This window comes from Macaca nemestrina, chromosome 9, assembly GCF_043159975.1.
Source record: "Macaca nemestrina isolate mMacNem1 chromosome 9, mMacNem.hap1, whole genome shotgun sequence".
In the NCBI taxonomy this organism is placed as follows: domain Eukaryota; kingdom Metazoa; phylum Chordata; class Mammalia; order Primates; family Cercopithecidae; genus Macaca; species Macaca nemestrina.
This window is the reverse complement of record NC_092133.1, coordinates 65,851,526-65,864,704: the sequence shown is the minus strand read 5'-3', so window position 1 is coordinate 65,864,704 and position 13,179 is coordinate 65,851,526. Positions and strand designations below refer to the sequence as shown.

At 43.7% G+C, this 13,179-nt stretch overlaps 1 pseudogene; it reads left to right on the top strand.

Moving 5' to 3' along the window:
* The first annotated feature begins 388 nt into the window (after positions 1-388).
* LOC139356258 (transmembrane protein 256 pseudogene) lies at positions 389-730 on the top strand (annotated as a pseudogene).
* The last annotated feature ends 12,449 nt before the right edge of the window (positions 731-13,179 follow it).

The window sequence follows — 13,179 nt, the reverse complement described above, 5'->3', positions numbered from 1 at the left end:
AGAGATGTTTATGTTAAAATATTTGTCAATATATATCTAGTTGTAGATTTCCTTCTTTAAATTTTTGCTGAATACAGAGTGAATCCTGAGTCTACACATTCACCCCATCCCCTTTCTTTTGACAAGTCTAAAAGTATAGAAAAAGGACCCCAAATAGCCAATCCAATCTGGGCAAAGAGGAATAAAGTTGGATGGCTCATACTTCCTAATTTCAAAACTTACTACAAAGCTACAGTAATCAAAACCATTTGGTATTGGCCTAAGGACAGATATACAGACCAACTGACTAAAGTACAGAGCCCAGAAATAATACTTATTTTTATGGACAATGAGTTTCCAAAAGGGTGTCAAGGATGTTTGTTCATCCAGCGTCTGACGATCCACAGCCATGGCTGGGCCAGGAGCAGCTTTCCACTGGCGTGAGTTCCTCGTCCAGTGCTGGGGCCTTTGGCTTGGCTTCCTATCAGATACATGACACCCAATTCCCACATGCCTGTGGGAAGGAGCTCTTTGACAAGGCCAACAAGTACCACTTCTTACACAGTCTGGCCCTGTTAGGGGTGCCCTCTTGCAGAAAGCCCCTCTGGGCTGGGTTACTGCTAGCCTCCAGAACGACCTTATTCTTTACGTCTTTTACTACCAGGCTTGGGGTGGAGACCTCAGCATCCAGACTTTGTTCCCTGTGGGAGGGAGTCTGCTACTCTTGGGCTGGTTTGCTTTGGCTCTTTGAGTTCCCTTTTGTTTCATTACTGGGATTTTTGGGGCAATTTTTTGAGAGTTGGAGCAGAAAAAGGATTAAAAGGGAAAGGCAAATAACAAACAAACAAAACAAAACGGTGCCAAGACCATTCAACAGAAAAAGGACAGTCTTTTAAATAAATGGTGGGAAAACTGGATATCCACATGCAAAGAACCATTGCCTTACCCCATATACAAAAATTGGATATACACAAAACTCAAAATGGATCAAAGACCTAAATGTAAGAGCTAAAACTATAAAACTCTTAGACGAAAACACAGGAGAAAAGCTTCCTGACATTGGATTTGGTGATGGTTTCTGGGATATGACATCAAAAGCACAGGTGACCAAAAAAAAAATAGATAAATTGGACTTCATCAAAATTTAAAACTTTTGTTTTAAATTTTGTGATAGGACACTATCAAGCAAATGAAAAGACAACCTGCAGAATGGGAGAAAATATCTGCCAATCGTATATCTCAGCGGTCCCCACCCTTCATGGCACCAGGGACCAGTTTCATGGAAGACAATTTTTCCATGAATGGGGGCGGGGTGGAGGGTGATGGTTTCGGGATGAAACAGGCATTAGAGTCTCATAAGGAGCATGCAACCTAGATCTCTTGAATGCACAGCTCACAATAGGGTTTGCATTCCTGTGAGAATCAAATGCCACCACTGATCTGACAGGAGGCAGAGCTCAGGTGGAAATGCTCGCTCACCCGCTGCTCACCTCCTGCTGTGCGGCCTGGTTCCTAATAGGCCACAGACCAGTACCTGTCCGTAGCCTGGGGGTTGGAGACTCCTGATAAAACTGATAAGTGACTGATACCTAGAATATGTAAAGCACTCCTACAATTAAAAAAAAAAAAAAAAGCAATCTGGTTCAAAAATGGACAAAAGACTTAAATTTACTTTTTTTTTTTTAAGACAGGGTCTTGCTCTGTTGCCCAGGCTGGAGTACTGTTGCAGGATCGTGCCACTGCGCTCACTGCTCACTGCAGCCTTGACCTCCCCAGGCTCAAGTGATCCTCCTACCTCAGCCTCCCCAGTAGCCAGGATGACAGGCATTGCCACCACACCCAGCTAATTTTTTTTGTATTTTTAGTAGAGACAGAGTTTTGCCATTTGTCCAGCTGATTTCAAACTCCTAGGTTCAAACTATTTGCTCACCTCAGCCCCTCAAAGTGCTGGGATTATAGGTGTGAACCACCATGCCTGGCCCCAAATTAGCTTTTCTCCAAAGAAGATATACAAATGGCCAATAAGCACATGAAAAGATGCTCAACATCATGAAGTCATTAGAGAAATGCAAATCAAAACTAGGAGATACCACTTCACATCCATTAGGCTGGCTGTTGTATAAGGGTTCTCTAGAGAAACAGAACCAATAACATATAGAGAGATATACATTAAAGGAGATCTATTACAGGAATTGGTTCGTGTCATTATGGAGGCCAAGAAGTCCCCAGTCTGCCATCTGCAAGCTGAAGAACCAGAAAGCTGGTGATGTAATTCAGTCTGAGTCTGAAGGCCTGAGAAGCAGGGAGCTAATGTTGTAAGTCCTGCTCTAAGTCTTAAAGGCCAAGAACTGGGAGCACCAATGTCCAGGTGCAGAAAAAGATGATGTCTCAGCTCAAGCAGGGAAAACGAATTTGCCCTTTCTCTGCTTTATTTATTTATTTATTATTTATTTATTTATTATTTATTTATTTTGACACAAAGTCTTGCTCTGTTGCCCAGGCCGGAGTGCAGTGGTGTGATCTCGGCTCACTGCAACCACGCCTGGCTAATTTTTGTATTTTCAGTAGAGACAGGGTTTCGCCATGTTCGCCAGGCTGGTCTTAAGCTCCTGACCTCACATGATCTGCCCGCCTCAGCCTCCCAAAGTGCTGGGATTACAGGCGTGAGCCACCACGCCTTATCTCCTCTGCCTTTTTGTTTTATTCAGGCACTCAAAGAATTGGATGATGCCTGCCCACATTGAGGAAGGAGATCTTCTTTACTCAGTCTACTGATTCAAATGCTAATCTCTTCTGCGACAAACTCACAGACATGCTCAGAAATAATGTTTTATCAGCTATCTGGGCAGCCTTCAGCCCAGTCAGGTTGACACATGAAATTACCTATCACAGCTATTGTCAAAAAAAAAAAAAAAAAAAAACGGAAAATAACAGGTGTTGGCAAGGGTGTGAAGAAACTGGAATTCTTAGGCATTGTGGGTACAAATGTAAAACAGTACAACCACTGTGGAAAACAGCTCAGCAGTTCTTCAAAAAGCTAAAGATAGAATTACCATATGACCAGCACCTCCACTTCTAGATATATACTCCCAAAAAGAATCAAAAGTGGAAACTCAAACAGGTATTTGTAAATCAATGTTCATGGCAGCATTGTTCATAATGACCAAAATGTAGAAATAACCCAAATGTTCATCAATAGATAAATGGATAAACATAATGTGGTATATGCATACAATGGAATTTTTTTTTTTTTTTTTTTTTTTTTTTTTTTTTTTTGAGACAAGGTCTTGCTCTATTGCCTAGGCAGGAGTGCAGTGGTGCAGTCTCGGCTCACTACAACCTCCACCTCCCGGGTTCAAGTGATCCTCCCACCTCAGCCTCTGGAGTAGCTAGGACTACAGGCATGTGCCACCATGCCTGGCTAATTTTTGTATTTTTTGTAGAGATGGGGGTCTCCCTATGTTGCCCAGGCCAGTCTCAAACTCCTGGGCTCAAATGACCTGCTTCTGCCTCTGAAAGTGCTGAGATTACAGGTGTGAGCCACCAACCCATCCAGAAATATTCTTCAGCCATAAAAAGTAATGAAATTCTGACACAAGCTGTAACATGGGTGAATCTTGAAAACATTATGCTAAGTGAAATAAGCCAGGCATAAAAGGACAAATATCATATGATTCCATTCTTGTGTGGAGCCTAAAAGAGGCAAAATCATAGAGACAGAAAATAGAATAGAGATTACAAGGACTGAGGGAGAGGGAAGTGGGGATGTATGGCTTAATGGGTACAGAGCTTCCGTTTATGATGAAGACAATGTTACGGAAATGTATAGGGGCAATGGTTGCACTACATGGTGAATACACTAAATGGCACTGGATTGTACACTTAAAAATTGTTAAAATGGGGCTGGGTGCAGTGGCTTATGCGTATAATCCCAGCACTTTGGGAGGCCAAAGCGGGCAGATCACCTGAGGTCAGGAATTCAAGACCAGCCTGACCAACACAGAGAAACCCCATCTCTACTAAAAATACAAAATTAGCCAGGTGTGGTGGCGCACGCCTGTAATCCCAGCTACTTGGGAGGCTGAGGCAGGAGAACCACTTGAACCCAGGAGGCAGAGGTTGCGGTGAGCCGAGATTGCGCCATTGCACTCCAGCCTGGGCAACCAGAGCAAAACTCTCAAAAAGAAAAGGTTACAATGGTAAATTTTATGTTATGTATTAATATATTTAGCACAATTTTTTAAAAATCACCAAAAAGTAGAGAAAGCTACTGAGAATAACATACATTTCCATCTATGGATATCCCAAATGAACAAATATTCACATTTGAACATTTTTGCTTCTGATTTTTAAAGAAAATAAATAAAGCTGTTCCTACAAAGTCGAATATCATTTGATCCACAGGCGCATTTCCTTTTCCCCTTAGAGAGTCTCATGAATTTGATATATCTCTTTCCAGTTTTTTTTTACTTTTCTTCTTACAGACATGCAGAAGCTATATATATATATATGTATATATATATATATATATATATATATTTTTTTTTTTTTTTTTTTTTTTTTGAGACAGGGTCTCCCTGTCACCTAGGCTGGAGTACAATAGTGCGATCACAGCTCACTACAGCCTTGACTTCCTGGGCTCAGGAGATCCTCCCACCTCAACCTCCCAAGTACATGGGACTAAAGTCGCAGCCCACCATGGCCAGCTAGTTTTTTTATTATTATTATTTGTAGAGACAGGGTCTCCCATTGCCCAGACTGGGCTTAAGCTCCTGGGCTTAAGCAATCCACCTGCCTCAGCCTCCCAAAGTGCTGGGATTACAGGCATGGGCCACAGCACCCAGCCCTATGTATCATTATGCAACTAGCTTATCTCCTCAGCATTGTGTTCTTGAGCATGGATACATGGAATTTTAGTTCCTTCATTTAAAGTGCTGTATAATATTCCACACGGGAACATACCACAGTCCTCCCATTTTTCACTATTACAAACAGTGCTGCAACAGGCACCCTCGTGACGGTCTCCTAGAGCACCTATGTGAGTGTCTCTAGGGCTCATCTGCGGGCAGTGAGTGGGCCACAGGTAGTTGAGTTTCTAATCCCCCAAGCCCAGGGCCTGGGTGCCTCCTCCCTTTACCCAGGGAACTCATAGATATTATGTTTCTCTATAAGCATTGAAGACATTGGGAAGGACTGCCCCATAGGAGTTGCACATTGTTAGTTTTACGAGTTCTTTTACTTTTTAAAATCAAGAGTTTATGGCTGGGCGTGGTGGCTCACGCCTGTAATCCCAGCAGTTTGGGAGGCCAAGACAGGTGAATCACAAGGTCAGGAGTTCGAGACCAGCCTGGCCAATATGGTGAAACCTCATCTCTACTAAAAATACAAAAATTAGCTGGGCGTGGTGGCGCGTGCCTGTAGTCCTAGCTACTCAGGAGGCTGAGGCAAAATAATTGCTTGAACCCACAAGGTGGAGATTGCAGTGAGCCGAGATCATATCACTGCACTCCAGCCTGAGTGACAGAGCGAGATTCTGTCTCAAAAAAAGGAAAAAAAAAAATCAAGAGTTTACTTCTTTAACAACTTCTATTTGTTCCTCTGTTTCCTTTATTCTAGGGTGGTGGGGGTGTTGGTAGAGGGAGGGTATGGCAGGCGCTCGGGTGAGACTTCCGTGACCCTTGTCCTTGTGTGTTCTCAGTGATGTGCTGTCCATAACCTTTTCCTTTGCATCCTTTGCACATTTCTCCATCTGGCCCTTTGATATCTTGCATTTGATTTTTACATTTTCAGGTCTGCTATTTGTTGCGTTCAATGCAAATTGAAGTCAGTTACTGTATTTTTTATCACTGTCTCCTACCACGGATTGCTCTTATCTAATAGAAGTACTCTCTTGCACCTTACATAGAGCCTGAAGTACACATATTCTGTCTTTGCCAATACAATGTTCAGTTGAGGAAGGTTGTACTCCGAGTTGTGTGTCCAGTCAACAAAGACTTATTGAGCACCTACTACGTGTCTTGGGAGGTGCAGGAGCTACAGTGATCGTAAGACGCAATCCTCGCCCTCTTGTTCTCCTTTCCCTGTAACTGCCCCCTTTCCTATGGGCCCAGTTTTCCTCCTGGTGGCTCCTCTAACGGAGAGTTATTTCCACAGGCCCTTGGATGCATGGGTTGCCCTGGCTCCCACGCAGGCCCCTCAAACCCTGGCAGAGCCCTCCTCACAGAGCCAAGGCAGGGATATTGGGGTATGTGGTGCCAGCCGGGTCCTGGCCAAGGTAACATTCTCCACAGGCCCATTCCCCTTCCGGGTATGAGTCCTTCTGATCCCCCAGGCACCATGGGCCAGGAGCCTCTGGGTGTCTCTGCTGCTCTGTGGTGGAACCTGTGTCCTGCTCTCACTGCCCACTCTCTGTCCAGGTGGCTTCTCTCATGGGACTTGGTTTCTGAGACCCACTTTTGCTGCCAGTAAGGCCCAGATGATGCTGAGGGGCCCTCCACCGACTTGCCCAGAGGTTCCCCAATGGAGCCCTTGTCAGACTCAGGAGGGCAGCTAAGGCCAGTCATAAAATCCCCCTTCAGGAGGCCGAGCCCCCGGCAGCTCCTTGCTGATGGTGTCGGTGTGGGCTTCTGCTAGAACTGCTCCAAGTACTGCCTCAAGCGCAGGCTTAGCTTCTCAAGCTTGATGTGGATATTTTCTATTTGTGTGATTTCTCCGGGTGTTTCCACTGGATATTGGGACTGGGGGCAGCCCTGGCATGCTGACTTTGGCAGATGGAGGAGAAGACACAGGAGCAGTGAGAGGAAGGGACAGTGCAGCCACCAGCGAGGTGACAGGTGGCATTAAAGGGCACCCGTACATCTGGCACAGCCACTCCCTGAGCCATTACACCTGGAAAGCCTTAGATGCCCCTTCTGGAGAGGAAAAGGTAGAGGCCAGAGAGGGACAAAGGTTTGACCACAGCCTATAAGGAGTCCAGCACACTGAGCCTGGCCCTCTGGGGCTCACACATGGGATCCAGTGAGCCCACTGAGTCCTGGGGGCCCAGACAGTGCAGGGGCCACAGTGCCAGGCCACTTCCGTTCCCTGGGTTGGCACCTGCTTAGTGAGCACCCCTTATGTCTCAGGCACCGCAGCCTCATCTCTCGGGAGACAGCAGAGCAGAAAGCAGGTCACGATCCCACGCCCCAGTGGGGGAGACTGACCATACACAAACAAATCAGTGAAATGGATACCTGTGATTGCGGTTTATTATCATGACCTGTTACTATAGCCTGTTCAGTGCAAGGGCAAGTGCTGGGGGAGGGGTGGGTGCTGAGCCCTTGCGGAAGCTAAGAACTTTCCATGCATGATCCCATGTCCTCCTCACAGAGACCCGACCAACTGGGGATCATCCTCTTGCTTTTGCAGACGAAGAACCTGCCCTCCAGAGCCCTAGCACTCCCACTTCTCATTCTGGCATCTAAGTCGTGGCCACCCTCCCCAGCCTCAGTCCAGGGCCCTCTGCAGCTGTCTAAAGACGGAGGCCTCCCTCTGGTGGCCACATGATGCCCAGGTGGAGGCACTGCTGGGAGACTTCACCTCAGATCCTATTGGTGGGGGAAGGAGGCAGCACTGGGCCAACAGGTGGCCCTGATCCTACTCAGCTACTCAGATGCAGGCAGAGTAGTTCAAATCCTGGTTCTTCCATCTATTCCACTAACTGTATGACCTGAATAAGTCAGCTGATCTCTAAGCCTCTATGTCCTTACTTGCCAAATGCAAATCATAAAGGCCCTGCCTTTTTGCTGTGATGACTAAATGGGATGAAGAATGAAATGTGCTAAGCAAATGCCTGGTACATAGTGACCGAATGAGAGCCAATAACAGTAACCTTGGTTGCTACCCCTATTGTTAGTATCTAGCCTGTTTCCCAGCCTATGAAATGGGAGTAGGAAAGTCTCATCTATCCCAGCTTCACAAAATGATCACTCTTTTAGTCAACAATTATTTATTGAGCGCCTACTATAATCAGGACCTATAGTATTTTAGGTCCCCTCACCTTGTGGTCTGCTCTTTTTGGGGTACGGGGTGGAAGGCAGACTCCTGCTGCCACCCAAGCAGGTGCCCAGGCTCTAGGGAGTGGAGAGGGTGGAGTTGCTGAGTGCTGGGTGCCAAGCAGTGGGTCAGCTGCGCCACCTAGCGACCACATGCCCCCAAGTCAACTCTGCTCATTTTCTTGCTAGGAACACTTGTGCCTTCTGCCTGGGCTCTCAGGACTGCAAATCAGGCTCCCTCCAAGGTGTCACAAGCTATAGAAAGCCAGGACCTTGTGCCAGAGCCAGTGGCCCCATAATATTTCCAGGTGCTTCTCAGGCCCCAGGAAGGTGGTAGGCAAGGCAAGAGCTTGGAAGGAGCCAGGCTCTGGGATTGCTGGCAGGGCCTCTTGGCCTGCAACTTACTAAGCTAGTCTGGCCTTTATCTTTCTCTCCTGCAAAATGGGTTGTCATAAAAGAAGTCCCTCCACACACAAAATTGAAATGAGCCTCAGAGGAGATGGGAAGGCGGGGGAGGATGTGAAAGTGTTGGGAGCTAGATCTTCCTGTGAGAGGACAGATGGAATCGTGTGAACTACAAATGAACCGAGTCAGCCCTGGTGACCTGCTGACTAGAGCAGGGACCCAGGGCTGAGGCTAGAGTGGTGGATAGGACCTCAAATTCCAGGCTGGAGGAGGTCAACCAGGGATTGTGGATAGAAAAGACAGATGAGGCCCTCAAATGCTGAGGTTGGGAAAGCGAAATCAACAACTGAGACTCATAAGAGGGGGCCTCAGAAGTAAGAGAAAAACTAGGTTAGGTTGGTGTCTTGGAGGAAAAACAAGAAGGCATTTCAAGGAGGAGAGAATGATCAACTGGCCACATGTGGCAGACAAGCCAAGGAGCTGAGTAATGCCACAGGGACATAGGACCTGGCAATGCAGTGGTCACTGGTGATGTTGATGAGAGCAATTTGGGGTGAGTGGGACAAGAGTCTAATTAGGGACGTCCAAGAATGATGGGAGAAGAGGAACCAGAAACAGAGAGGACAGACCCTCTTTCAAAGCAGTTGCTGTGAAGGGAAAGAGAGACAGGGCAGGGGCTGGAGAGGAGAAATCATCAGGAGACTTTGCTTGTCTGTGTGCTTGTTTAAGATGGGAATACTAAGAGCCTATTTATATGCTCATGAGAATGGTCCAGCTGGCCCTTTGAGAAAATCTTTAAAATCCATAAACCCCACTCAGACTAATTAGGGAAAAGAGACAAAAAGACAAATTGCCAATATCCAGGAATAAGAGAGATGAAATCACTACAGGTTCTAGAATAATAAGGGAGTGTTATGAACAACTTTATGCCAATAAGTTTGACAGCTTAGATGAAATTATCAAATTCTTTGAAGGACAAAACTACCAAAGCTCTCAAGAAGAAATAAGTAATCTTATATCAATTAAAGAAATTAGATTTATAGTTTAAAATCTTTCTACAAAGAAGATTTTCCAGGTAGCTTCACCAGTGAATTTTATCAAACTTTTAAAGAAGAAATACCACCAACTCTACAAACTCTTCCAGAAAATTGAAAAGAAAGGAATATTTCCCAGCTAATGCTATGAAGCCAGCATGACTTTTGATACCAAAACGAAACAAAGATTTTACAAGAAAACAATCCTCCTAAACAAAGGTGCAAAAATTCTAAACAAAATTTTAACAAACCAAATCCAACAATGTATTAAAAGGGTACATCATCATCACTGAATGGGGCTTATTCTAGGAATTCAGCATGTGAAAATCAATGAAATTCACCATATTCGCAAATTTTAAAATATGCAGAAAAGGCATTCGACAAAACCCAACATCTAGTCCCAACAAAAATGTTCAGTAAACTAGAAATACAAAAGAACTTAGTAAACCTGGATAAAGAATATCCATGAAAAACCTACATCTAACATTATACTTAATGATGAAAGACTGAACACTTTCCCCCTAAGATCAGGACGAAGTCAAGGATGTCTGCTCCAACATTTGCTATGCAACACTGACCAAAACGTAGTGAAAAATCCAGAAGTAAACCTACACATATATGGTCAATTGTTTTTCAACAAAGGTGCCAAGGCAATTCAGTGGAAATTCACCTCTGCTTTCAACAGGTGGTGCTGGAACAATTGGATATGCATGTACAAAACAGATTAACTTTGATGCATACTTTGTAGCATATTAGAAAATTAACTCAAAATGAATCCTTGACTTAAATGTAAGAGCTTTACATAATTGTAACATAACTATAAAACTTCTAAAAGAAAATGTAGGAGAAAACGTTTGTGACCTTGGTTTAGGCAAACATTTCTTAGCTATGACACCAAAAGCATCATGCATGAAAGAAAACATTGATAAATTGGAGTTCAGCAAGTTAAAAACTCCTGCTTTTTGGAAAACACCATTAGGAGACTGAAAAGACACACCACAGAGCACAGTGGCTCATGCCTGTAATCCCAGCACTTCAGAAGGCTTAGGTGGGAAGATCCTGAACCCAGGAGTTCAAGAGCAGCTGGGGCAACACAGTGAGACCCAATCTCTACATGAAGGAGAGAGAGAGAGAGAGAGAACAAGACAAGCCACAGACTGAAATTTTTCAATCATACAACTAATCAAGGACCTGTATCCAGAATATACAAAGTGTTGTCAAAATTCAATAATACAAAAACAATCTAATTTTTTAAGAAAATATTTCGAAAGACATTTCAGCAAAGAAATTATGTGGATGACAAATACGTCTAAGAAAAGCACTCAACATGATTATTAAGGAAATGCAAATCAAAACCACAGTAAAATATCACCACACACCCATTAGTATGACTAAGAAAAACTGGCCATACCAACTGCTGGCAAGAATGTAGGGAAACCAGAACTCTCATACACTGCTGGTGCAAATTGTGCAACCGCTTTGGAAAATAGTTTGGCACTTTCTTAAAAAGCTAAACATATAGTTACATATAATCCAGCCATTCTACTTCTAGATATTTACCCAAGAGAAATGAAAGTACGTGTTTTTATAAAGACACATGCACAAGTGTTCATAGCAGCTTTATTTGTAACAACCAAAAACTAGAAACACAAATGTCCATCAGTAGGTGAATAGATAAATAAACCATGGTATATCCATATAACAGTATACTTCTCACTTTGGGAGGCCGAGATGGGCAGATCACGAGGTCAGGTGATCGAGACCATCCTGGCTAACACGGTGAAACCCCGTCTCTACTAAAAATACAAAAATTAGCCGGGTGCAGTGGTGGGTGCCTCTAGTCCCAGCTACACAGGAGGCTGAGGCAGGAGAATGGCGTGAACCCGGGAGGCAGAGCTTGCAGTGAGTGGAGATCACACCACTGCGCCCCAGCCTAGGCGACAGAGCCAGACTCCGTCTCAAAAAAAAAAAAAAAAAAGAAATGAACTTCTGATATATGCTACAAAATGAATGAATCTTAAAATGATTACTGAGTGAAAGAAGCCAGACAGAAAGAGTGCATGCTGTATGAGTCCACTTATATAACATTTTAGAAAATACCAAGTAATTTATAAAGACAGAAAGCAGAGCTCTAGTTGCTTGAGCATAGGGTGTGGGTGGCGGGAAGGGTTATAATAAACAGATTACAAAGGGACAAGAGGACATTTTTTAGAGTGATGGATGTGTTCATTATCTTAACTGTGGTAATGGTTTCACTGACACATTTGTCTGTTTAAATACATGCAGTTTATTTTATATCCCGTATACCTCCATAAATTGTTAAAAATATATTTCAAGAATATTGTATTGGACATTTTTATACAAAATCAGTCTTCCTTAATGCATCTTATAAAAAATAATTATATAATAAATCGAAAAGCAAAGCCCAAAATCTCCCCAACTTCACAAATGATGTAGGCTGCACAAATATTATTATTTTCTATGTGTGTCATGGTGTGGGAAAGGAATCGTTTATGGATCATTCTTCCATCCTTGTGAGACAAGAGGCCAAGATAATGCCATTGGCTTTGAAGCACAAAAGGGTGTCATGGCCAGGAAGTCCCCAACCACAGGATGGACAAAGCCCTCTCCTGGTACTCTGCTTCCATCCATTTCTTTTTTTCTTTCTTTCTTTATTATTGTACTTTAAGTTCTGGCATACACGTGCAGAACATGCAGGTTTGTTACATAGGTATACATGTGCCCATCAACCCATCGTATACATTAGGTATTTCCTCTAATGCTATCCTTCCCCTTGCCCCCCACCCTCTGAAAGGCCCCAGTGTGTGATCTTTCCCTCCCTGTGTCCATGTGTTCTCACTGTTCAACTCCCACTTACGAGTGAGAACAAGCGGTGTTTGGTTTTCTGTTCCTGTGTCAGTTTGCCAAGAATGATGGTTTCCAGCTTCATCCATGTCCCTGCAAAGAACATGAACTCATCCCTTTTTATGGCTGCATAGTGTTCCATGGTATATATGTGCCACATTTATTTTATCCAGTCTATCATTGATGGGCATTTGGGTTGGTTCCAAGTCTTTGCTATTGTGAATAGTGCTGCAATAAACATACGTCTGCATGTGTCTTTATAGTAGAATGATTTATAATCCTTTGGGTATATACCCAGTAATGGGATTGCTGGGTCAAATGGTATTTCTGGTTCTAGATCCTTGAGGAATCGCCACACCATCTTCCACTATGGTTGAACTAATTTACACTCCCACCAACTGTGTAAAACCATTCCTATTTCTCCACATCCTCTCCAGCATCTGTTGTTTCCTGACATTTTTATGATTGCCATTCTAACTAGCGTGAGATGGTATCTCATTATGGTTTTGATTTGCATTTCTCTAATGACGAATGATGAGCTTTTTCTCATATGTTTGTTGGCCGCATAAATGTCTTCTTTTGAGAAGTGTCTGTTCATATCATAACAAACAGTCTCTCAGACCACAGTGCAATCAAATTAGAACTCAGGATTAAGAAACTCACTCAAAACTGCACAACTACATGGAAACTGAAAAACCTGCTTCTGAATGACTACTGGGTAAATAATGAAATTAAGGTAGAAATAAATAGGTTCTTTGAAACCAATGAGAACAAAGACACAATGTACCAGAGTCTCTGGGACACAGCAAAAGCAGTGTTTAAAGGGAAATTTATAGCACTAAATGCCCACAAGAGAAAGCGGG